At 38.3% G+C, this 26,694-nt stretch overlaps 1 protein-coding gene and 1 long non-coding RNA gene across 4 annotated transcripts in view; one reads left to right on the forward strand and one right to left on the reverse strand.

Annotated features, from left to right (window-relative positions):
• Positions 1-26,694, forward strand: part of CCDC148 (coiled-coil domain containing 148) — a 328,544-nt gene that overhangs the window by 280,533 nt on the left and 21,317 nt on the right. The window lies entirely within an intron of this gene.
• LOC105547945 overlaps positions 1-26,694 on the reverse strand; it is an 87,067-nt gene that overhangs the window by 33,876 nt on the left and 26,497 nt on the right. Inside the window, exon 4 of the long non-coding RNA XR_001007315.1 lies at positions 2,125-2,258. This is a non-coding gene — a long non-coding RNA (uncharacterized LOC105547945). The remainder of the gene's footprint in view (positions 1-2,124; positions 2,259-26,694) is intronic.

A 26,694-nucleotide genomic window follows, 5' to 3' on the forward strand; every position in this document is an offset into this window, starting at 1 on the left:
GATGCTGTGTCCTCCAGTATGTCACCCAGTATTTGTGAGTGATATGGAGGCAATCATTATATACTTTACTAATGTCTTTATTACTAATCTCTTAGGGAGTTTTACTAAGCAGTTTTAAGTAATGAAATACTGACCTTTTGGGCATAAACTTTGCAAAGATTTTATAAAGCTGCAGGGCTAGGTAGGCAGAAACTTATCTGGTATAGGTTAAATGAAGGAAGGAGAATAAAGCCATGGATTGGGAGAAATAAAATGGTAGCTTTTACAATATGCCAGTACCCTGGTGGATACCATAGAACTCCAGGCACTTGAAGTTTATTCTTTTGGGGGACTACCCCTGAAAAAATATATATATATGTATAAAAATATACATTTATGTTTATTTATATCTATACATACATAAATACAGCCATCAGATGATATTAAATAAGAATTAGAAGGTTAGTGAAGGGAGTATGTTTATAATCTGGGGTTATTTTCTTTATATATTCTAACATAAGTTTTACAGTGTCACATAATTTTAAAGCTGGGAGGAATCTTACAATGCATCTAGTCCATCCTCCTTGCATTTACAAAGGTTTTAGCTTACAAGCAACAGAAATCCTTTGTAATTAAATTTTGTAGTAAAAAGATTTCTGTGGAAAGTTTTTTTTTTTTTTTTTTTTTGAGACAAAGTCTCACTCTGTTGCCCCAGGCTGGTGTGCAGTGGCATGATCTCGGCTCACTGCAAGCTCCGCCTCCCAGGTTCCCGCCATTCTCTGGACTCAGCCTCCCAAGTAGCTGGGACTACAGGTGCCCACCACCACACCTGGCTAATTTTTTTTTTTGTAATTTTAGTAGAGACGGGGTTTCACCGTGGTCTCAATCTCCTGACCTCATGATCTACCCACCTTGGCCTTCCAAAGTGCTGGGATTACAGGCATGAGCCACCATGCCCAGCCGGAAAGATATTTGACTAACCCACAGAAGCATCAGTTAGGCCACAGACCCAAGCTTACCAAACAGTTGGGAATAATGAAATCTGGGAAGACAGAAAAGAATCAGGTTTGGAACCCAACTCCCTTTGGAATTATCCTCTTAAGTTTTAACTATGACTACTGGACACCATGGCGTGCCTCCTCCTCTGTGGTGTCATGACATTGGACATCTCTGCTGGCAACACTGCCTTTGTTCCTGTTCCTGTCGTGCCACCCAGCTCAGGGTCCTAACAGCTCCTCAACAGGCCCTGCTTCTCTGCACCACTGACTTCTAAGTACAGCATCCATGGGGCTGAGCTCAGGTCCCACACTCATGCTCTAACTGCAAAGGAGGCTGGGAAAGCATGCATCAGGCCTCCGCTTACAGTGGGAGTTTCTACAGAGGAGGAAGGGGGCTCAGAAGCCGAGAAAAAAGAAAGAGAACACCTTCTACAGTTCACAGCTTTAGTTGGAAAAATCAACACATAGCCTTCTTTCTATACTTAAAACAGCAAAAAATTTGCTTCCACCTAACACTGTTGTTTTACCTTTTACAACCCAAAATGTACTCACTTCATTCCCAAAGGGAATATACTTAAAGTCTTATTTGTGACAGCATCCAGCTCCAAATCCAGGATCCCTAGGTCATATCTTTTTGTCCCATCATCCTCTCATCTTGTCATGATCTATCTTGATATTCCATGACCTATGAATGGAATTTTAAAGTTCACTACCAATAACAACACCTCATATAAAATAGTATAGAAAAGGGAGGTGAAGGAAGTGAACAGTAAGTGTGTATGTGTTTCTGTGTGTGTATGCGTGTGTGTGTGTCAGATCAAGGATGAACACCTTTCTGTAAGTGGTCCTTGCTTCTGCAAATGGTCAAGATCATAATTCATATTTATAATTTCCCTTCTCTACTGTGAATTACATATGCCCTTTGCTTTCAGCCAGCATCCTGACTGATTGCAGTTCTTTACTTAATAGGTTGACTGCTACCTTTTCTGAAGGACTTGATTGCATAGGTTGACTTTTATCCCTGGCATACAATTCCATAAGATGTCCTAGGGATTCTTTGGATTTCATCTACTTCTCCCTGCCTGTATTAAATTATAGTACTCCTATATCCCCTTGATAGGTCTATTGTTCCAACCAACATTGTAACCTTCTTTTGTGTCTGTTTGCTTCATGGTATGACAAACCCCAAAAGGCAAACATTTGCATCAGATCTTAAGTCAATGTAACCATTGTTGTCCTCTGATGGAAGCATTAGAAGTAAAACCAGCAGAGCCTGGAGTCCTGGGGATGGGGAACAGAAATTTTATTAAAGGATCTTTGGGATTAATTGTGAAAAGCACCATTCCCACTTGTATTTAATGGTACAACTATGTGCATATTCTGTCTTTGTGAGAAATGGCACCATATATTGGTCACTAATCAGAGCAAAATCACTTCTTACAAAACAGCATTGAACCTCAGAAAATATTGCTTCCCAGTTCATTCTGTAGCGGAGTCTTCAATTGGCTATCTGTCGTTTTATAAGGACAGCAGCATCCGGGTGATGCGGTGAATGCCTGCGCTCCAGCCTATTGCTCTACTTCTTACACAGTAAATGGACTTCCTTAGGAAGAAACAATGTCCTGTGGGATATTATGGATACACAGTTGGCACAAAAACAGTGTATAGTGAAAGAAAATCCAATTATTTTTTTTCTGTCCTTTCCATGATAAAAGTGTGCAATAAAATATTGGAATTGGCTAAAATTAGCTGATTCCCCTGGGGTATTATACCATGTTAAGGACTCACAGGTACAGTAGTCGGATTAGCCTTGATAAAAGCAACCTACATGGTTGAGCAGTCCATAGCCCCTGTTCCCATCACTAGGAGCATTTTATCATAAGCCCATTGAGCAAGTGGCAGGTTGCTGGAGAAGAAGACTGATACACACATAATAGGCCATGACTCCCACCTACTTCTTTAAAATCACCTCCATACAATATATGTGCACTCTGGACTAATTCCAACAATTTTTCGGAGACTTATTTTCACAAATCCTCCAATCTTATTCCTTCAATGTCCGTAACCTACTGGCCAAACCATTAGCTACTGCCCACAAAATGTTACTAATCCATCTTTTATTCATCTGTTAAAAACTATTTGTTGAATACTAATATGAGCCAGTCACTAATTCTTTACGTCAGGTAAAGTGAACATGGAAATCATCCTATAGAAATTACATTTGCATGGTAAATCTCCCTCCTCAGTCCCCTTTCAGGGACTTCTCTGAGCAGTGCCATCAATCCCAGCACTCAGCTTCTGTCTGGACCAGTGCATGTGTAGATCCAGCTGTAAAACTGGCTCATTTTTTCCTTTCTCCAGAGGGGGTCTTAGGGGCTGTGGGTGTGGGTTGAAGGAGGGATGCTGCTGTGGCAGGAGTGGCATGCTGAGTGGGAGCTGCCTGTCTGGGTAAATTACTTGGGTCTTCAGGCCCATTCCACTTTGGTTTAATGAGTTGGTACTGCTTAGGAACTCCTAGAAGCATCTGGTGGCTCAGATGACACCCAGCTCATTAGAATAGCTGTGAGTCTCATTGTTACCTGGTATCTTAAGATCAGGAGCCAAACTCTTGTTTCTGAAATGGAGGTTAAAAAAATACATACCTCATATGGTTCTTGTGAGGGATAAACACACTAAAACATGGAAAACACTTACTACAATGCCTACCACATGTATCTGCTTGACAAGTGATAGTTATCATAATGATCACCAGGGTCCAATAGTGATTAAAGAGCTAGATCTTAAAAGAAAAATTACAACTTGCAAGGACGGCATGATTGTGCTGCAGAACCCTGAAGGTCTCTACTATGTGAGAACCTACAAAGGTTTTGACATGCTCTATAAGACATTCTAGTCACCCAGAATACACCAGGGCACCAGTGAACTCTCTGCATCAAGGCCAAGTGGCATTGCCATCTGCATCATGACCTGGACCAGCTGGACAGCTTTCTCTTGTTCTGACCGGTGTTCATACTGTTAGCTGTTTAGGTCACTCACTAAACTGACTGGAGTGGCATTCACAAATGCTGATTTTGCTACCTTCCAAACCTACAAAGAATCGTCTGGCATTATGATTGTCTTTTTTTAATGTGGAGTAAGAAAATCTGTATTAAAATCCCTACCTGACCACTTCCTACCTCTATGACCTTAGTCAAGTTACCGATGTCACTGAACACACCCAAGTGGTTGTTAGCAGAATTAAAGGAAACGATGTATATAAAGCACCCGGAGTACAATACACACTATTATATTCATTTCTCTCGACACCTTCCTCCTTATCTACAATGTTTAGCCAGCTGTCTCTGGGGCTTTGCTATATGGATGTCTCTCTGGCACTTCACATTTTCCATGCCTCAGGTAAAGATATTCATCGCTCTCTCCACCCTGTTCTTCCTCCGGCATTCCCTTTTCTGTAAATGACAACAGGATGTACTCACTGCACAATCAGAAGCCCAAGGTGACTCTTCCCTCTCTTACTCCCCACTCCTACAGCCAAGGGCTTATTAAATTCTGGAAATTTACCTTTTGAATATTGATATCCTTTGCTATCACCCTGATAGGGCCACCATCCTCTCTCACCTGAATTGCAGCCACAACACCTACTTCTTCAGCCTTGCCCCAAAGCAAACACAGCTAGTCATGTCATTCAGATACTGAAAACCCTTCTGTGGTTTTTCTTCACACTTTGAGTAAAGTTCAGATGCCTTAATGTTGCCCATGGGATACCCAAAGCTGGACTCTGCTTAGCTCTTTAATCTGTCACTGGACTCCTGCCCCTCCTACTTCTCTCCAGACTGCTGGGCTCTGTCAGTTCCTGGTAGATCCACTGGGTCTTCAGATAGATGTTTCTTCTACTGGGAACATTCCTGTGGCTGACTATATTCATGTGTTCTTCATGTCTCTGCACAAATGTGACTTCCTCAGTGAGACCTTCTTTGGCCCCTTGTTGAAGTTAGGTCGTCTTGGTGTATGTTTTCATGATGCCTGTTGAGACGAATTTGGACAGAGTCAAGAATTTTGACAGGACATGGAGAGGATAGTTTGTCTCTGCTTCATAATTTCTGGAGTTTGAGCTTGGAGAACTTGAACGGCTGGGGAGGGGAATAATCTGATGACTTCTTTCATTTGGGCTGAGATGACTAGAAAGCTGGGTGTAGGAAAACCAAACACCGCATGTTCTCACTCATAGGTGGGAACTGAACAATGAGATCACTTGGACTCAGGAAGGGGAACATCACACACCGGGGCCTATCATGGGGAGGGGGGAGGGGGGAGGGATTGCATTGGGAGTCATACCTGATGTAAATGACGAGTTGATGGGTGCTGACGAGTTGATGGGTGCAGCACAGCAACATGACACAAGTATACATATGTAACAAACCTGCACGTTATGCACATGTACCCTAGAACTTAAAGTATAATAATAATAAAAAAATAAAAAATTTAAAAAATTTAAAAAATTTAAAAAAAAATAAAAAAAAAGAAAGCTGGGTGTAGCTGGGAACTGTCATCTGGAGCCATGCATGGCCTCTCCATGAAGCTTGGCTTCTTCAAAGCATAGTGGCCTCAGAGGAGCCAGACTTCCTTTATAATGCCTCTGAGCTCCAGGAGCTTGTCTTTCAACAAAAAAGGTGGAAGCCTTAAAGCTTTCATGACTTAGTCTTGGAAATCACATAGTGTTGCTTCTATTTTATCCACTGGTTAAAGTAATTATAAGGCCCATCAAGATTCAAGTAGAAGGCATTTAGATCCAAACTCTCAATAGGAGGAGTATCAAATAATTTGTGATCCCATATCAAAACCCACCATAGTGCCCTTTTCCTGTACAATCTTAACACTCATTTTGTATTGTAATTACTTGTTAAATGTTTATCTTCTCCAGTAAACTCCAGTAAATTCTATTGAAGTAGAATTTGCATCTGTCTTCACCATCCTACCTTTGTATCTGGCACATTATAGGTAACCCATCTCAATAAATATTCATTGAGAAGAGGAAAATAACTAGCATAAACCACTACTAGACAAATGGTAGAGCCCTGATTTGTTACAGTTGAATGAACCACACTTGTTTTAGTTCTGGTTAAACTAGAAGAATAAGGAATTGTCTCTTGGTTATTTACGTTTGCCTTTTTGTTCTAAACAAAGGAAAGAGTAACATCCCAAAATTGTCAAGCCTGAGTATTAAAGATCATAAATCTTAAAAGTCATCTAGCTCAATGGTTTTAATGTTTAAATCTCTTCCACCTCTCTACTAAGTGTTCCTACATCTCATACATCCTAGGTACATGTCCATCTCCTGATGTTGAACTTGCTATCTTTGAGGGCATTATATTTTATCTTTTGATAGCTATAGAATTTTTTTATTTTCCTTTTTTTATTCCTTTTTTTTTATAGTAAGCTCAGATCTGTCTCTGGTACACATTGGTCCTCCTTTTATTGTTTGAGACCATGTGAAACAAATGTAAATCTTTCTCCTAACAAACTTTTAATATTGAGGATATTATATCTTTCTCTTTCCCCATGTCTGTCTCCATCCCTATAAGGTCTTTCTTTTATGAATTCTTTTTGGAGGGAGTATGCTTTCAACTCATTTGCCATTTTAGTGGAGGAAGGTTTAGGAGGAAAATCCTCACTGGCCAGAGGACACCACAGTGATGATGCCCACACGTCGTGGTTCAGGATCACTATGGCATTATTGTTAAAGGATATAAATTATTACAAATAAAGCTTATTGCTTAGGAAGTTATTTGTGTCAGTATCTAATATATATTTATTTAAATAAGATAAGTTCATATCTGAAAGCAAACCCATTTTACTGCACAGATATATTAACATGAGATTGACCTGTCAAGGTAAAGGCCTCAAAGCACAGACAGTGGGTAAGGTGGCTTCACTCGCAGAAGGGAGCAAATAAGACATTGCTCTCCAACTCTGAGTAGATTCTGGACTAACAGACCAAGGTTCCAGTTACCAGTACCTTCATTATGACTCCTTCAATCACGCTGATTGCAAACTAGAAGCAAGCCTCCCTACTTAGAGCAGCTCATGGACTTCTTTAATCTTGGAGGTCTCAGAGGAGTCTCCTGCTCTCTGCTCAGTGGCTTAAGAGTATAGTGCTGCTCAAACCTGTCACACCATCCAAGAGAGCCCCTTTCCTTCACCAAAGTTAAGCTAGGCAGCTAAAAGGACAGCTAACACAAAGATTCAATTGTAAGTTTTCCCTTTTGTTCTCTGGGTTAGTCCATATCTGGCCCTCTGCCTGTTTTTTTGTATTGCCTGCAAGCTAAGAATGTGTTTTTGCATGTTTAAATGGTTGAAAAAAGAAGACAAAAAAGAATTTGTGTTGTGTAGAAATTAAATGAAATTAAAATTTCTGTGTCCATAAGTAAAGTTTTGTTGGAACAGAGCCAAGTTTATTTGTCTCTGGCCGCTTTCGTGTGCTGCAATGACGGAGTTGAATAGATGCCAACAGGGACTGTATGGCCTGCCGGCCTGAAATATTTATTCTTTGGCACCCTTTCCACAAAACGTATGCTAATCCCAGGTCTAGCAGGATGGTGGAAGACGCAGGGAACATTAGTATTGCTGGTTAAAAGCAAAATATTCTTACATACTTGGGTTCTATCTCACCTTTAGAAAAACTGAACTGAAATGAAGGAAAGCTGAGAAAACTTGACATTCTATTAAACCTAAGACACCATTCTCATCTGATTACATTCCTTTCTGCCTATTCACTTCCACAGTGTAACACTCAGAGCCTTATGTGTGGTCTGAGCCTTCTGCTAAAACAGAGCAAAGTTATAAGCTTCTTTCCCCAGGATACATACATTAATTAATTTTGCCCAAAGTGGGAAAGTGTTTGTGTGTATGTGTATGGAACACTTTAAAAAATTCACTTGGAACAGTGATAATATTTTTCTTTCTCTCCCACCCTTTTCTCTAAATTTTAATTATTGATAAAATTTCAAGCTAAAGAAGAGTTATAAGAATAGTGCCAATAATTTCTACCCAGTTTTACTAATTTTTAATATTTTTCCCAATTTGCTTCATCATTTGTACTCTTTCTCTCTCTCTATACACACACACACACACACACACACACACACTTTGTTTTGCCATGCCATTTGAAAGAAAGTTGCAGACATCATGACACTTTATCACTATGTTGACATGAATTAGCCAAGAATAAGGACAATTACCTACTTAACCATGATACCATTGTGATACCTAAGAAAATGAATGGTAATTCCATAATATCTAATAGTACCTAGCCATATTCATATTTCCCCAATTGTCCTAAAAATGTTTTTTTAACCCCTCCCAACTAAGATAATATAACCACATGAGGAAAAAAGCTATTTTAACTAACTTGAAAACTCTGGGCCAGGCTTGGTGGCTCACACCTGTAATCCTAGCACTTTAGGAAGCCAAGATGGGTGGATTGCTTACATTCAGGAGTTCCAGAGTGGCCTGGGCAGCATGGTGAAACCCTGTGTCTACAAAAAGTACAAAAACATTAGCCAGGGTTGGTGTCGTATACCTGTAGTTCCAGCTCCTCAGGAGGCTGAGGTGGGAGGGTACTTGAGCCTGGGATGTGGAGGTTGCAATGAGCCAAGATCATAATACTGCACTCCAGCCTGGGTGACAGAGTGAGACCCTGTTCCCCCCCCCAAAAAAAAAGTGACAAATAAAAGAAAACAGTACTCTGTATATATTATTTGGATATATTCTTAGGGAAAAAGTACTGGAAAGAAATCCTAAACTTCACTCATTAGGTTTATTATTAATGGTAACACTGGTATTGAAACTTTGAAATATTTTAAATTTGCAGTAGAATAAAACATATACATTGACATATTAATATTAACAGGACTAGGACTCAGTATAAAAGAAAAATACCAATATTAAATGAAAATTTCAAAACTAATATTAAATATAAAATGAAAATTTTTCTCTCTCTAGAGAGCATCACAGTAAGGGCTAGAAACAATGACACTCCAGTGGCAATGAGTGTACCTAGTATCTAGATATTGATTTCTAGATGTTATTTCCCACCTAAAGGAACCTGGACCAACTGGGAAACAAATGACTGATTCCAGGTCTGGGGCAGGGAAATTATAGGGTGAGTTTAGGCTATTTTGTTGTGTCAGCTAATAAATGCTAAAGAAATGATAGATTTGGAAAATAACATTTTTTATTTCCTAATGTAATAATTCAAGATCATCAATGGATGGTGAAACTTTTAGGTAAAGAATTTTTCAGAAAATCAGACATTTACACAGAACCAAATATAACTCTATGAATTACTAAATTAAAAGGGGAAAAATATGCCTTTACAGTGGAGGGAGCTGGCTATCACTACCTTAACCAAGTCTACTGATTTAGTATCACAACAGTGGGGCAACTTGACAGTGTGCCTCATGATGGTATAATATGAAGTACATCACCCTGGTGCCAAAATATTTTACCTGAACCTAATCAATTTCTTAGTCGATGAGTTGGCAAATTTTATTTGAAAAGAGTTAGATCATAATTATTTTAGGCTGCGTGGGCCATCCTGTCTCTGTCACAACTTCTCAGGTCTGTCAATATATAAGCAAATGGGTATAGCTATGTGCCAATAAAACTTTATTTATAAAAATAAGCAATAGATTGGATTTGGTCCCAGGGTCATAGTGTGTCAACCCCTGTTTAAGACCCAACTTATTGTTTACAGGAAATTCAGGGGAAAGAGGAACCAAAGTAAATAATTGGATATCAAGAGGAAATAATCAGACAAATCAAAAATGAGGAACATCCTACAAGACTTTAAATTAAACAGTATTCCTTAAGTACTTCAAAAAACTTAATATTATGGGAAAAAAATTGGGTCTGTTCAGACTAAAATAAACCAGTGAGATGTAAAAACCAATTTCAGGGCATGAACCTAGATAATGATCATCTTTTTTATACATGCACCACTAAACTCTCTCTCCCCAGCTCTGTCTTTGTGCAGCTGACTTTTTTTGGACCAGAGAGGAGAATCTTTCAATTATCCTGTCCCTGCCATCACAATGATCTGTGATCACTACTACAATGACTAGTTTGAATGTGTCTCAACCCTCTTGAGCTGCTTTTCAAAGCCTCATGATATAAAATCAATGCCATTTCACCTGAACATTTGATTAAAATCATTAAGAAAGCAAGTTTATGGAGAGAGGCAGAAAAAGAGATGCTTATGCTTTAAGCACCAATCTTTAGTTATCATGAGACACAAGTGGAAGATTTATATCATTTGACCCTTTTTATTTTCAAAGAAAAAGAAAAATGTGCTTGTTCCCAATAATGATCTAAGCAGATGACTATATTTTCACTAATAATTGTCATAAAGTGACCTTCATTATTCACCTACAGTTTCTTGAGACTGGACTTGGAGTTAAAATGACAATTTATTACAGAAACTATCATCTAGAAGCACCTAAAGTCTATTATAGAAAGATAATTTAAATAACTTATAAGCTGAAAACTGGTTTTAAATTAATATCAAAGGCTAGACGTGGTGGCTCATGCCTGTAATCCCAGCACTTTGGGAGGCCAAGGTGGGTGGATCATCTGATGTCAGGAGTTTGAGACCAGCCTGGCCAACATGGTGAAACCTGTCTCTACTAAAAATATAAAAATTAGCCAGGGGTGGTGGCGGGTGCCTGTAATCCCAGCTACTCGGGAGTCTGAGGCAGGAGAATCACTTGAACCTGGGAGGCAGAGATTACAGTGAGCCGAGATGGTGCCAGTACCCTCCAGCCTGGGCAGCAGAGTGAGACTTTGTCTCAAAAAATATATATAAATAAAATTAAAATTAAAAAAATAAAGCAATATCAAAATGTCTTCATTAAAACTATAAGAAAATTACTTTCCAATCTTAAAGTATCATACATCTTAGAGTAGATGAATAAAACCAAGTAAAAGCTTTTATAAACCAAAACATCTTTTTTTAATTCATACTTTGCTGCCATGACACTCTTCTGTTCTCCCTATAGGTAACTTTCAAGCAGATCCCTTTATGCTTAACTAATCTTTACTGGTCCCAAGGTCCTTGCCTCTGGTTTTTCACTCTTGTTTTGGTCTCCTCCCTTAAAAAGTCATCTTTCTGGGAACAAAGCTGTTTCCGAATCAAGGTTTGTTTGATTTCACTCATCATAACAGAAGTTTTCTCCTGCTTTTGTTCCTTAGGGGAGATGTTCTTGAACTTTACAATAGCTTTTCAGCTCTGTTTGACAAAGAGATACAATTTGTGCTGCTGGTAACATACAAAATCTAACTTAAGATAAATGTAAACTCAGTTCACTGTTTCTGATTTTTTCTATCCTACAACCTATGCTTATAGGATGATAATTCCAAATAATTGTTTCCTACCTGGAAAAAAAGACCCTGAAACCATTACAAGTATTATCTGAAGATATCAGCCAAAACGTCCAATGAAGACCCCGGCATCATTAGGAAAGAAAGCAAAGCCATGAAATGACATGTGTGTAAAATCATCATGAATTTGCATTTGGGAAACTTCATGATTCCTGGCATGATTCAGAAAATGATGAATATAACAGCCATGAAGTTGGGCCATTCTTCAATTTCACCTTCAAAGGCGCAGAGTTGATAGACTGGCCTCTGGACTGAGAACACAGTGATACTATTATTTAAAATCCACCAACTTATTTGATTTACACAGTTAATAAGTATTATTGAGTGTCTACTACCTTGGGATACAATGATGGACAAAAATGACACTGTCCCTGCTTTCAAGAACCCGAAAGCCTAATGAGAGATTCAGATATTCCTGGGGAAGGCAAGCACAAAGTGCTATGGACACATATGGAGGTAGCACTTAAACTAGGGGTAGGCGATGCCAGGGATGAGTCAGGTGTTTTCATAGTAGAAGGAAAGGTCCTCCAGAAATAGGAAATGTCCTCCTGCCAAATCTCTATGAGGAACTGAAAGTAATTTAGGAATTTACTATAGTTGAAGCATTTGGAGTAGGTTGGGCAAAGGTTGTGGTGAGAGAAAACATTAAATAGATAAGTAGAGGCCAAATTACAAAATTCCCTGGAAGCCTTAAATATTGTAGAGCTTGAATAAGGTTAATTCTGACTTTTTAAAGTAATTGATTAATTCATTTGAATTAATTGTATTAACCAATTAATGAATGCATTTAGTGGTTTTTACCTTTTCTATTTCCAAAATATTATAATATATACCCAGAGATTTAGCAAATTCCAGGATACTGGAAGAAACTTGTATAGAAACTATATCTATCATTAGAGTGGCAATAAAAAATAGGGAAGTAATTACCAGGAGGTTGCACATAAATTGTGCATAGCAAGTTAATACATAAATTGGTTCAAAATGAGACTAGACAAACACAAGGGCCTCATGAAGTATTAGGGGAAGTTGTTTATTAGAGGCTTTCATATGCTCTCCAGCAAAATAACTTCAGTGACTTTATCAGAAGCAGAGTTTTAGACAGGATGTTTCTTTGGTCAAATTTGGTATCATGTGTCTTAGGTATTTATATCTTTATCCCTTAAACGTACACACTCTACTTGGGGTAACCTTAGTAAATAAGATCTTCAGTTAAGCTTAGAACTTTGTAGGATATTAGAAAGCCAGAGTCCATATCTGTTTGGGGGACAACTCAGACATCCCATCTCCCATTGACTATATTTTTGAGTGACTTTTTTGTAATTAGACTCTCTACCTTCAAATTCAGCTTCTGTAGGATCATTGATTAAAATGTTGATTAAAAACAACTTTAGGAGAAAGAAAACCTTTAGATAATTTTCTCTTACTGAATTCTTCTACAGTTCTTTAGATGAAGTGCTGTAAGTTGAATCTCTCCTGACTTACTGTGAGTGGAAACAGAGAACAAAGACTTCTCTGTATAAAATTCCCAATCATTCTCCATGATCACTTTCAGTTCCCCATTAGCCTTATCATTGCCACATAAAGAGTCTTACTTTCTTTAGATTTTCCTGAATCCATTTTCTGATCTTTTAATAATGTCTGCTAACCTCCTGAATTCCCTCTTAAGGACTCAAGTATTGATTCTAAGACAGTTAATGATCTCACCTTCTAGTGTTTTAGTAGATACTAAGCTGGGCTTAAATTACAGATATTTTAATTTAAAGTTAGTCAATCAGAAGTAACTGCCCAGCTACTATCTGGTACATACAGATACAAACACACAAACCCAAACACGCAGATATTAACACATAGACACACAAGTGCAGAGTAGGGTATAGGAGACAATGCAGGTAAAAGAGCAGGGACTTTAAGCAGAGAAAAAGTAGATGTAAAATTTATATGAAAGAATTCCTGAAGATTTTTAAAAGGAGGGCCAGTGTGAACGTTATTCAGGTAAGTTATTTGATACAGGTCGTGCTTCCACAGGCCTTCGCTTGCGACATGATGGACCATATGGAAAGGAAAGCAGATTGGGGGAAGTGAGAAAGTTTTAAGTTAAGATGGGAAATTTGACCCATGGTGTACTTTTGCACTTTCCATCAAAAGTACATGCATTATTCCCTAAGTGAGCTGGGTTCGCAGCAAATAATGCACTAGTACGTATTTAACAACTGGTTGGGGGTTGGAGGAGAGAGTTGGTTAAATCCTGATTTGCAGCACGTGCTGATTTCTGTGGTGTAAATATCCCACTGTAACCTATTTCAATTTACCAACTTGATATTACTAAACACGGAGATGGGAAGAGATGTGCAGTGGCACACTCTCATCTATTGTTTCCGCCATACAGATTTAGTAGATTTAAATTATCTCAAGAGCATAGATAATAGTAAAATATAGTAAAATAATTAAAAAGTGGTGAGTTTTTAGTATTTGTTACCTTTGTTTTTAATATAATTGATTTGATTGTAAATTTACATAATTTAATAATGCTCGTGTTTAACGACTAGCTTGCAAAGGTCCCAAAATGTAACAATTGGCTCACTCCCTCCAGCTAGTATGAAGCGGCTCTGGCATATGACTGATGGAAGAAATCATGTGAGTAAGTCCCATGAGGAGCTAAGTGTGATTCCCTATGGGTTGCTCTGGAATTTCCTGTGTTATAGACCTGACGTGCTATATCTGCTGTGCTGCCTCCCCTGATAAACTTTTCCAAAATTCAGAAGTGAGATCCTAAGCCTTCTGCATCCACTGGCCACTCTGCACTTGTCCTGGCTTGTATGATCAGTTTGAAGAAAAGTGGGAGGATCCTAAACACTTTGAAGTCTTGAGTAGAAGAATAAAGGAGATGAGTGTGGAGGTAGTATTTCTATCTTGTCTTGTTGCAGGTTGCTTTGGAAGCAGCATAACCATAGAAAACTCCCAGAATGTGCTGTCCATGCTCTTTTAAAAATGATTTCCTGAGTGGTATATGACCAGAAAGGGAGGCTCTGAGCTAGGGACAATGGGTACTCTCAAGAATGGAGCAAAGATTTTTGACAGGAGTCTTAATGATTCCACAAAGAGGGAGGGGGAGTATTACTGTAAATTTTTAGCAAAAGGCAAAACTTCACAGGGAACAAGAACAAACAAAATTACTTGGGGGTAAATGAATGTTAAATGATGATGAATTCCCAAATATATGACTGGAGAATTCTTATGTTTAGTGTAGAAATTAGGACCGTAAACTTAAAGGCCGGATGTTGGATATGACTTCATATGAAATTGTCAAATGTAAGAGGCACATCATAAGACAATAATATAAGCCAATAAATATATGGGGGAAAATGGAAAAGAGCAGGGGCAATCGACTGTGAGAGTGTGGAGAGAGTGGGAAAAGCATAAGATACACACCTCAAATACAGAGAATAAGCCAATAAAGCCAGTGAACTGGAAATATCTTTCAAGAACAAAGAACAGATAATTTCTCCAATGTAGGTCCGCACCTAGGCATTGATGGCTAGAAGCTGGAGTAGGGAGGGTATCAGACGGACCCATGACCAGCATGGAGTGAATTGATCCCAGCGAGACAAGCAGAGACTGTAGCACATGCAGACCTATCAAAGTGGGCTTAGGAGTAACCAGCAGGTTATGGGGCATGCACAATTATCAGGGGCTTGTGGCAGGAACCAAAAAAGTGTGGATGGGCAGATGGGGGATGGGATGCTGGAAAGAGAATAACATAATAGTCAGAGGAGTTCAAGCACATGGGACCATTCAAAATAAAAAATTAAGTGAACTGTGGACCAGGCATTTCAATGTATTTCCTGTACAGGGCAGAAATAGCAAAGCATAAAGCAATATCCAAGGGGCTGGTCACTACAACAATTTTCTATCTCATTGTTGCTGAGTTTTCTATAGTTCCCATGCAATTGACACCATTCCCAGGAAGGTAGTGGTTTCCAAATTTCAGAGAGCAAAAGTGTCACCTGGTGGGTAATATGAAAATGCAAATTCCAGAACCCTATCTCCAGAGAGCCCAGGGCAGGCCCAGGAATCTGCATTTTAAAAATAGGCATCCTTCAAGATTCCTTGAAGATTTCTCACTGCTTTCTGAGAAATATAGCAGTATAATTAATCCAGGGTCCCTGCTGGTGACAGAGGTCTAGAAACACCCTGTTAAACAGGCGCAGAGTTTCAGTAGTTCCATCTGGTGAGCAAATGCTGACACCTGTGGAGGCAAATTCATGGCCCAACTGTGACAATTAACTTGTTACAATTGCTTGGAAATATCTACTCCTTTTACCTTGTCTTGCCTTTGATTTTTAATGTTGTTGTTTTACCTGTGTTTAACACTAAATATCAGTTCAAATCTTGCTTGGAAACAGGTGAGTAGAAATTTTTATTAAATTTTTAAAAAATTGCCAACACCCTTCCTCATTTAATCAGAAGTGGAGAAAGTAAATGATGCTGTTTAAATATTAGTTGAGTAATAAACTATTTTTATACTAAATGTCATGATAATGTATCAGAGAATACTTTTTAAACTGTACATTTTTATGCAAATGGATGATTTTAGAAATATAAGGTACTTCATATACACCTAATAAGCATGTGTCTTTATCTGTTGTATGCCTATAAAACCTTATATACTCCAATGTTCTTGCAATTATAATTGCAATTTTATCAGTTGAACAGGGAAAGTCCAAAAGTTTCCATCAACTACACCTAGAGAAGAACGCATCACTTTGTCAAAATATTGTGGTTTTTTTTTTATTCTTTGTAGCTCTTCCAAATCCCACAAACAAAGAAAGGATTATCATTACTATCTGAGCATGTGTGGGCTTGAATGCGCTAAACGTTTCTAGAGGAGCAAGGCTTTTTGATGCTTAAAAAAAATACTGTGAGCTTTCGGTGCACACTAATCAGGGTATTACTCCACAAGCCATACCCTCCTAGGACTTCCATAGCTGATGTTACGTTGGACCAGTCTCAGAATAGAATCTTGCTGTGGTCCATGAGTGACAGTTGTCTTGTTTGCAGAAAGGTTTGTCTCTGTTCACAATTATGCCAATTTCTGCATCAACACTTTTATGCATAGAATTGGGGCGGTGCAAACAAAACATTCTGCTTGAATTGAAGAAAGCATGTAAGAGAGAAATGTTGATTGTGCCTGGCTAAACTGATACAATTATTTTCAAAGCCTAGAATCCAGGCACAAGATAGATTTGTTGATGTGACAGTCTTCAGGGAAACCAGAGACATGATATCAGAAAGATGTATATTCAAAAGGAGGCCTTAAGGAATATTCTTGTCTCTTGAAATAATAGAGAATCTGGCAGAGAGGAGTTGTGACATCTGGGAAAGGATAATAAAGATTAAAATTTAGAGTCACTTGGAGAGAAAATGTGAGTTGCCTTTCATATATTGACAGGGTTGGCAATATCTCTAAGAAATTATAATCTTTTAGACATAAGCTTATTGCTTTTAGAGAAAATAAAATAGCCTTTTTTTTTTCTATTTAGACCATGGGATTGCCAAGCAGCTTAGGTCAGAGCAAATAAACCTATCTTTAATGGGCAATATTGATAGCCCTTTTGTCAGCTTAACTTGGACTAAGTGGAATTTTCCCTTGGGTTGACTGTTTGGGGGTCATGGTTAGGCCCCATGAGAGAGCCAGGTCTGTTTATTTCCTGACCTCTATTACTGTGAAGTTCTCATGAAGGGAGAGAGCTCTTTTTCCTAAGGAGCCTCTCCTGCTACTGCTTTACTTTCTACGTAGAATGTGAACAAAGAGACACAACCACTTCTTGGTGTCCTTTGTGAGCTGTGTCTAGATGGCCAACCCTTGGCCATTGTAATCTTTATTAAAATAAAATTTCATAAAAGTTAGCTATCTGTTTTTCCTACACCATGATTTGCTTAGTAAACCTTGTCCTACTTCTCATTCAGCCTGTCTACCCTTCCCCAGATGCCTTCCAAGTTTTTGATTTAATTATAATCCAGACATCCGACTAAAGTTTACAAATCGTGAGTTGTTGGAAGCTTGTTTTATTCTCTGGCCCACGACCCTCCTCTAGGAATTTCTGTTTCCTTTGAGAGAGCTATCCAAAGAGAGACCCATATGGACATCTCTAGCTTAATGTAGGAAAGGAAAAGACAAGGTTTCTTGAGGTTTATTTCTGTCCATACTTGAATAAAGCTAGTGAGAGGATATATACATGTTTCCTTTAAAAGAGGGGGCTATCAGTGATCTATGTGTTGTTTGTAAATTCATCTGAATCTCTGTCCAGTTTATTGCTTTATCTTTTCCAGTAAAGTTGGTTCCCTATTAATTTAATTAATTGTACTATTTTTGACTTTATTGTCTGAGTGCTGGAAAAAGCCACACATCTCTCTCTTTGCCTTTCTTGAACATAAGCTTTAGCATCTCACCTGAAAAAAATTACAGCGTAAGTAACAGAGTTCCCCAAGTAGGCACTGGAGATGGGCTTTCCTCCCAAAATCCAAACACCAGGGTTCACTTGGTGGGACTCTAGGGTGAACTGCTTTGTAGAGTTGTCTGTCTCCAAAGAAAAAAAGGAACAGTGATTCCGGAGCTCAATTCCAAAAGCTGAATTCTGAGACAAAAAGGAAACTGCTAAGGTAGGTGTGACTTGGCAGAGTCACCAAAGAAGTTAGTTGAAACTCTATAGCCAGAGGAAATCAGCATTTGAGAGTGCCAAGGGGAAAAAGCACTAGAAAAAGTCACGCCCAATACATAAATATATTTTATCATTTGTTTTTCTAAAGCATGTTTAAAATGCCTAGCCAAAAACTTAAACTAATGAAAATATTTTACTGGGGGGATTAGAAGGGTTACTTTAAAAATGGAAGAAAAAACCCGGAAGGTGTTTGTAAAAGTAACTGTTCTGCTCCACTGACTGTCTTTTTTAACCTCAAATGTTAGAGGCTGTTTGTGAAGCCTCTTCGCTGATCATTTCCTAAGCTGAAAGAAAATCAGGGTTTTACTTCTTTGCTGTGGGCAGCTGAATCGCTACAAAAATCTTTGGTCCTTTTGATGTTTGCTTTCTACAGAAGTTCTGAGAGATTTGGGAAGGAAGAAAGAAAATGTAATGGGGATTTTTTCAAACAGCATTAGAGAAGCCATGTTTTATTAATCGTATTTACTTAAATCGTTTGTTTGAGGGAGAAGACTGTGGTTTCTTTTGTGGTCTCAGTGTCCTCTCGGTTCAGCAGTGCTGCTAAAGAAGGGAACACAGTCCCATCATCACAATCATACAGATATCTATCTCTGGAAAAACGAGGACCAATTAAAATCAGTTCTCGCAATAAGTAGCTGAAGTTAAAAATAGATAGAACTATACTGAAATATTCGATAACACAGTGGTATATTTTATTAGCATGTTTTTTAAAAGCTCAATACTAAAGCAATGCCTCTTTAGTATTTGTGATTTAGTAAAGTGTTTGTGATTCTGAAAACACATTTATGAAAATTTTGGGCATCAGAAATTATATGTGTCTTATGATAATTTTTCAGCTGAAAGAAACCTCTCCAATAAAAGTAATCACCCATGCTTATCATTTTCTTACTTTTAAAGGCATCTTTTCCTTTACAAACAAAATTGGCATAAGAATTTAAAGAAAAGTTCCAATACTATGCGGTAAACCCTCAACAAAAGTTCCCTTCTTACACAACTGTTAAAATGATTATATAGCCTTGTAAAGATTGTTAAAATGCAATATGTATTAATTGTGGAGTTATACTATATCTACCATAAACCATTTGTGAGTTCAAGAGTCACTGTGCAAATTACCCAATTAGTATTAAATGGCAGATGTCTTGTTAGTGAGTTCATATGATGGCAAGTGACAGGTGCCTGTAAGTATTCAAAATCCAGATGTAAGCTCTGCCTTTGTCTGCTTGATAGGTGTTTCTAATTGCTCTGGGTTTTTGGTTTGTTTTGCAGAAATACAATTGTTACACATTTACATATATGGCACTTTGTATAAATGTGCTGAATAAATAAATGTATGGAGGCAATTGGGCAAATAAATGCTGATCTGCCTGGGTGATTTAAATTTCAGTTCATGATACATAATTTCTGAAAGCCAACGTTAGTTCTGCCTGTGCTGTCCCTCCAAAATCATGATCCTAGCAAGTCTGTGTCATGGCCGTGGATGGCATGCTTGAGTTTGGCTTTTAGCATTCCTGGCTCCTTATTCTTAAAAGGAACTAGAGACTAGATTTGTTCTCCAGTAATTCAACTTCTCTTCCAACTTCTCAAATGATCAAATATCTTACAAATACATACTCACTGACTAATTAGACAGGCTTAAAGGAATAATATATATTTAATTTATTCTTAAATTTTATTTTGCCCACTCCTGTGTCCTGTTATTTACCTACAGCTTGGGATATTCAATGGAATGCTTTCCATCACTTTTTAATTTCATTAATTTATTCGATGTTTCTTTCATTTATTGGTGCATATCTTCTGTGTTTTAGGCACTCTGCTAATTCTTCGGGATACACAGGAGATTGAGTCATAGCCACTAGACTCAGGAAGTGCACAGTCTAGTAGACAAGACATGAAAACAAAAACTCTAATACAAAGCAGGAAGTGTCTATGTGTCTATGCCGTTCAGTTTGTTTATTGGCCATTCCTGCTTTGCTTATGGAAAGGCAAGTGTTATTTCCCAAACTGGGTCTATTGAAAAAGGTTTCTGTTATCAGATAACTGAGCAATAAGCACAGCAAGTCCTCCATTTAGAGATTCATAATGCACTCCACCATATTATTATAAATATTCTGAAAGCTCCTGCCATAAATAAATTTATTTTACTTTGTTTATCTTAGTATTTCCCAAACTTACTTGAACACATTTTTATGGTATACATGTTAACATCCTGTGGGAAATTAACATTCCATGGACCATCAGTTTGGGAAAAGAACTGATTACCCTTTGGAACAGCTAGATACATGCCCTCTTGTTATAGAGGACAAAAAGACACAGATTTCCTTACACATAGAAGATATGTCTACTAGTCAGGAATCTTCAGAAGCAGCTAACAAAACCTAACTCAAACTAGCTTAGGCAGAAAAGGGAATGAATTGATTTACAAGAATGGGAATCCAGGGCGTGAGTCTTGCCTCAGTGACTCCAATGGTATCTTCAGATTCCTCTCATTCTCTTTCTAACTCTTTGCTCAGTACCTGTCTCTGCATTGATATGAACTTCCTCTATGGGCCTGGCTGCAGGTGGGAAGAAGAGGAGGCATGACTGTAAGCAGCTCCAGGCTTGATTATATCATTCTAGCTGAGTGACCTCAGAGAGAAGAGAAGGCTTTTCTTCAGTACCCGTATATAAATCCCGGGAAGAGAGTCAAACGGGCTAAGCTGAAGCCATGTGTTCACTCCAGGGCCAATCCCTGTGGTCATAATTGTAATGTACTATCATTAACCATATCTGGTCATATGTAAATCCCAATACCAAGAAGAGGTGGGTGGTTCTCAGAATGGAGCCCTCAACAGACCTACATAGGACAAGAATGGGCAGTTCTGCAAAAGAAGGGGGTTGGAGTTACTAGGTTAATGCTAGAGGGATTAAAAAAGGAAAAGCTGTCTACCACATTGTGGTTCACATATTTTTCTTAATTTTATTTTATTTTAGATTCAGAGAGTACTTGTGCAGGTTTGTTCCATGAGTATATTGTGTGATGCTGAGGTTTGGCCTTCTAATGATCCTATTGCCCAAGGAGTGAATATAGTACTCAATAGGTAGTTTTCCAACTGTTGCCCCTTTCCCTCCCTTCCCCATTTTGGGATCCTCAGTGTTTATTGTTCCCAACTTTGTGTCCATGTGTACTCAATGTTTAGCTCCCACTTATAAGTGAGAACATGTGGTATTTGGTTTTCTGTTTCTGCATTAAATTCACTTAGGATAATGACCTCTAGCTGCATCCATGTTGCTGCAAAAGATACGGTTTCATACTTCTGTACAGCTGCATAGTATTATGTGGAGGTTATGTACCACATTTTCTTTTTCCAGTCCACCATTGATGGGCACCTGGGTTGATTCCATGTCTTTGCTATTGTAAATCGTGTTGCAATAAACATGTGAGTGCAGCTGTCTTTTTGGAAGAATGATTTATTTATTTTTTTGTGGGGTAATAAATTCCCAGTAGTGGGATTCCTGGGTCAGATGGTAATTCTTTTTTTTTTTTTTTCAGTTGGAGATTTGAGATTTGAGAAATCTCCAAACTACTTTCCACAGTGGCTGAACTAGTTTACATTCCTACCAACAATGTATAAGTGTTCCCTTTCTCTGCAACCTGGTCAATATCTGTTACTTTTGTTTTATACTTTTTAATTATAGCCACTCTGACCTGTGTGAGATGGTATCTCATTGTGGTTTTGTTTTGCATCTCTCTGGTGATTAGTGATGTTTCTTGGCCTCTTCTATGTCTTCTTTTGAGAAGTGTCTGTTGATGTCCTTTGCCTACTTTTTAATGGGGTTATTTGTTTCTTTTTCTTGTTGACTTAAGTTCCTTATAGATTCTGGATATTAGTCCCTTGTCAGATACTTGGTTTGCAAATATTTTCTCCCATTCTGTATGTTGTCTGTTCAATCTGTTGAGAGTTTCTTTTGCTGCACAGAAGCTCTTTCGTTTAATTAGGTCCTACTTGTCAATTTTTATTTTTGTTGCATTTTTAGAAGACTTAGTCATAAATGCTTTGCCTAGGCCAATGTATAGAAGATTATTTCCTAGATTTTCTTCTGTGATTTTTATAGCTTGATTTCTTATTCTTAAGCTTTTAATCCATCTTGAGTTAATTTTTATATATGGTGAGAGGTAGGGGTCCTGTTTTGTTCTTCTGCATATAGTTAGCCAGTTTTCTCAGTGCTGATTTAATGATTAAAATCTAGATGTGTCCATAATACACATCTAGTATCTAATTAGATACTAGTTGGCTCTAGTATCTAATTAGATACTAGTTGGCTCTGGTATCTAATTACTGCTAGAAAGAAGACACATATTAAAAAACTATTCTAATATCAAAGTCATTAGTTTTAGATTATATAAAGTGGTTTATAGCTAATAATTGCAAATGTGAAGTCACCGCAATCAGTTGTTTAAGCATATACATGATTTTCTTGGCCCCAGGAAGTTCTATTGCTCAAAGTTACATATTTTATGAGTGCTTTCCTTAGGTTTTTAAGTAGCTGAAATAACCAACTCCTCTATAAATATTTCAGGCTAAAATTATTGCAGCCATGTTATAAGACATTAAACATTGGGAGCTTGATTGTCTGCTTTTGGATTGGAGTGAACCCCAAATAATTGACCAGACATAATCTGAGCTCTGTCCATGGTACCCAGGGTACCATAGTGGCTCATCTCCAACAGCATGTAAGGAGGCCGTCTGTCTTTCTATTTAGATGTGTCATCAGGTTCGTTCCTAACTTTGCACAAGAAGATGTCAACCTTATACCCAACTCAGATGCCCTTAAAGCAGCAGTTCTTCATTTAACCAGCAATGTAATATAGTTACACTTGAGAAATTTGTTTGAGGGTAACCCTGAATGTACATAAAGAACAAATAAAAGCTCAAAGGATCTGGGACTTTGAGGGAGGTGAAGGCTACAGATATTTGTGCACTGATTGTAGTTGAAGTCAGATTTCTCAGAATTAGTTTTTAAATTGAGAAAAGAAGAGGATTCATGTTGGAACTTTGGGTAGACAGATGAGGAGAAGCTGGTAAAAGGAATGGAGAGAAAGAAGTGCAAGAGATAGGAAGCATATTCCAAGAAGAAGGTATCATCAGTACCAGGTATTGCAGACAGGTCACATTAAAGGAGCTCTGAAAGACAGCTCTGATTTTGCAATTTTGAGTCACTGGTGTTTTTGGGGAAAGTGGTTTCCATAGAGTGGAGTGGACAGAGGCCAGACTGCAGGATTGTTTGGACTAAATGAGAAGTGAAGAGCTGGAGGCAGAAAGTGTGACTTCCTCAGTTAAGAAATTTTGCAGTAAAAGGAATGAAAGAAAAAAGGTGGTATCTGAAAAGGAGCCAGAGTTGAGAGATACATCCCCCCACCCCATTTGAATACATTTATACATAGAGAAAAAAGAACCATGGAAGGTGATTGGTTATTAATTTAAGTTAATAAATATCATTGAACAATGGAAATCTTGCTAAGCTCAAGTCACAGACTGAGTGAGGTTAAGTGAGTGACAGTGTCAGAAGGAGGGTGACAGGCAATCCATGTGAAAAAGTTACATATTTTATGAGTGCTTTCCTTAGGTTTTTAAGTAGCTGAAATAACCAACTCCTCTATAAATATTTCAGGCTAAAATTATTGCAGCCATGTTATAAGACATTAAACATTGGGAGCTTGATTGTCTGCTTTTGGATTGGAGTGAACCCCAAATAATTGACCAGACATAATCTGAGCTCTGTCCATGGTACCCAGGGTACCATAGTGGCTCATCTCCAACAGCATGTAAGGAGGCCGTCTGTCTTTCTATTTAGATGTGTCATCAGGTTCGTTCCTAACTTTGCACAAGAAGATGTCAACCTTATACCCAACTCAGATGCCCTTAAAGCAGCAGTTCTTCATTTAACCAGCAATGTAATATAGTTACACTTGAGAAATTTGTTTGAGGGTAACCCTGAATGTACATAAAGAACAAATAAAAGCTCAAAGGATCTGGGACTTTGAGGGAGGTGAAGGCTACAGATATTTGTGCACTGATTGTAGTTGAAGTCAGATTTCTCAGAATTAGTTTTTAAATTGAGAAAAGAAGAGGATTCATGTTGGAACTTTGGGTAGACAGATGAGGAGAAGCTGGTAAAAGGAATGGAGAGAAAGAAGTGCAAGAGATAGGAAGCATATTCCAAGAAGAAGGTATCATCAGTACCAGGTATTGCAGACAGGTCACATTAAAGGAGCTCTGAAAGACAGCTCTGATTTTGCAATTTTGAGTCACTGGTGTTTTTGGGGAAAGTGGTTTCCATAGAGTGGAGTGGACAGAGGCCAGACTGCAGGATTGTTTGGACTAAATGAGAAGTGAAGAGCTGGAGATGGAAAGTATGGCTTTCTCAGTTAAGAAATTCTGCAGTAAAAGTAATGAAAGAAAAAAGATGGTATCTGAAAAGGGAGCCAGAGTTGAGAGGTACATCCCTCCACCCCATTTGAATAAGTTTGTATGTAGAGGAAAAATAACCATGGAAGGTGATTGGTTATTAATTTAAGTTAATAAATATCATTGAACAATGGAAATCTTGCTAAGCTCAAGTCACAGACTGAGTGAGGTTAAGTGAGTGACAGTGTCAGAAGGAGGGTGACAGGCAATCCATGTGAATGACACTTCCTAGACTTGTGCAGCATACAGCCTTTCTAAGTCTATGCCATGACCCCAGACCTTGGAGACCTTGGAGTCATATAACGGGATTCTCCAGTTTAAGGTTTTGGCAGGGGAACAGTTCTAGGTGATGACAACTCCAAGTTCGGTCTAAGGAAAAGATTGTTAAAGTAGGGATGGAGTTAATGGTGCTGGAGATCAAGAGATTGTGTGGGCAGAGTTGAGTAAATATTGGACACTGACCTAGCCAGCCAGTAGTTAATTCCCAGAGCCATAGTACAGATAGGATGGTATCATCCCAAAGTCAATGTGTAAAACTTTCTGGAATTGTCACTGAGGAGCCAGAAAAACTCAGCCTCCTCTCTGCAGGTGCCTTCTATTTTAAGAGGTTGCAATAAAAGTAGTGGCACCTGGGAAGCACTGGTTTTCAATTAAGGCAAATCACTGAAAGCAGTGACTGAGAATGGGGTCAGGTGGGGCTGAGTGTTCCAGTGGAGGAAGTATTTTATCACTAACATTATTTAGACTATTGGGGCATGGTGATTTTTTTAAAAAAGATTTTTGTCAGTTTATTATTTTTAAATTCTCTACAAATAATGAGCCCCATTTGGAATGTTATTGGAAAGGAGTAGTTGAGGAAAATGTTGAAGATATGTAAAGATATAAAAGGATTACAGAAAGTGAGGTAGAAAGACTTACGAATGGTTCAAAAAAAGAAGAAGAAATAAGTTGTGGCAGGAATAGTTTTTTGGATTAGTTTGGGGAACGGGCTAATATTATATTTGCAACATTCTTCCAATGTCTCTCTCTTCACAGCTTGTCCTGCTTTCAACATTGGACTTCCAGATTGAAGTCCTTGTTTGTATCTCTCACGTCCAGCTCACCTGAACTCAAACAGCAGGCTTAGAACTGATTAAAATCAACAGGAAAATGTACTCTTATTTATGGGTTTTTGCTTCCATTGTGATAAAATATCCAACCCTTGGAGCTGTCAAAATGATTCTCAAAGAAAGTGGTTCATACCTCTTTTTCAAGGCTGAGAGATGCCTTCGAGTTATTTCCTCTTCCTTTGATTTTGCTGAATAGACTCTTTAAATATTGGCCAGTAGCCCGAGGTTTTCAACTGTCATCAGGATACACCAGTGTTTTGTCCATCAGAGGGAAAGAAAGGTTCAGTAATAGCCATTGTTGCAACTGCCCATCACCAGCATTTATCCAAGCCTGAGAAGGCTCTGGTCTCTGAAGGAATCTGTCATCCATGTGTGTCAGGGCCATAGGGGCTGGGAAAGAACGGAGTTGAAAGGTCCTGCTCTGGAATGTCAATAGTACCAAGCAAGAATTTCTAGTTTAGAACAGTCCTGAGGCATATAACTGCAATGTTTAGCACAGGCAAACAGAAATAAGCCCTGTCTGGGTAATAATTTGTATCTGGTTTTGTCTTGATAACAATAGTCAGGTAGAGTCCTTTTAATCTGTATATTTATCTACGCTGTAGTTCTCAAAGTGTGGTCCCCAGACCAGCACAATCAGCATCACCTGGAAACTTGTCAGAAATGTAGATTTGGGGGCTCCGCTTCACAACTACTGAATCAGAAACTTTGGAGCTGGCCCAGAAGTCTGAGGGTTAACCAGCCGCACAGGTGATTCCGATGTACGCTCATTTGAGAATCACTAGGCTATGTAGCATTGGTTCTCATCCCAGGCTGCTCATTAGAATCATCTAGTGGAACTTTCAACAAAATACAGTACTTGGGCCTGACTACTAGATTCCAATGTAATTATTCTGGAGTGAAGCCTTGACATTGCAGGTCATTTTACAAGTTTCAGTGATTGAGAACCATGATTCTGTAGCAATCTGAGAAGGGGCTCTCTAATTTGGAAATTTATGAATAAATT

Source organism: Mandrillus leucophaeus, unplaced genomic scaffold (genome assembly GCF_000951045.1).
Source record: "Mandrillus leucophaeus isolate KB7577 unplaced genomic scaffold, Mleu.le_1.0 Scaffold110, whole genome shotgun sequence".
Taxonomy (NCBI): Eukaryota; Metazoa; Chordata; class Mammalia; order Primates; family Cercopithecidae; genus Mandrillus; species Mandrillus leucophaeus.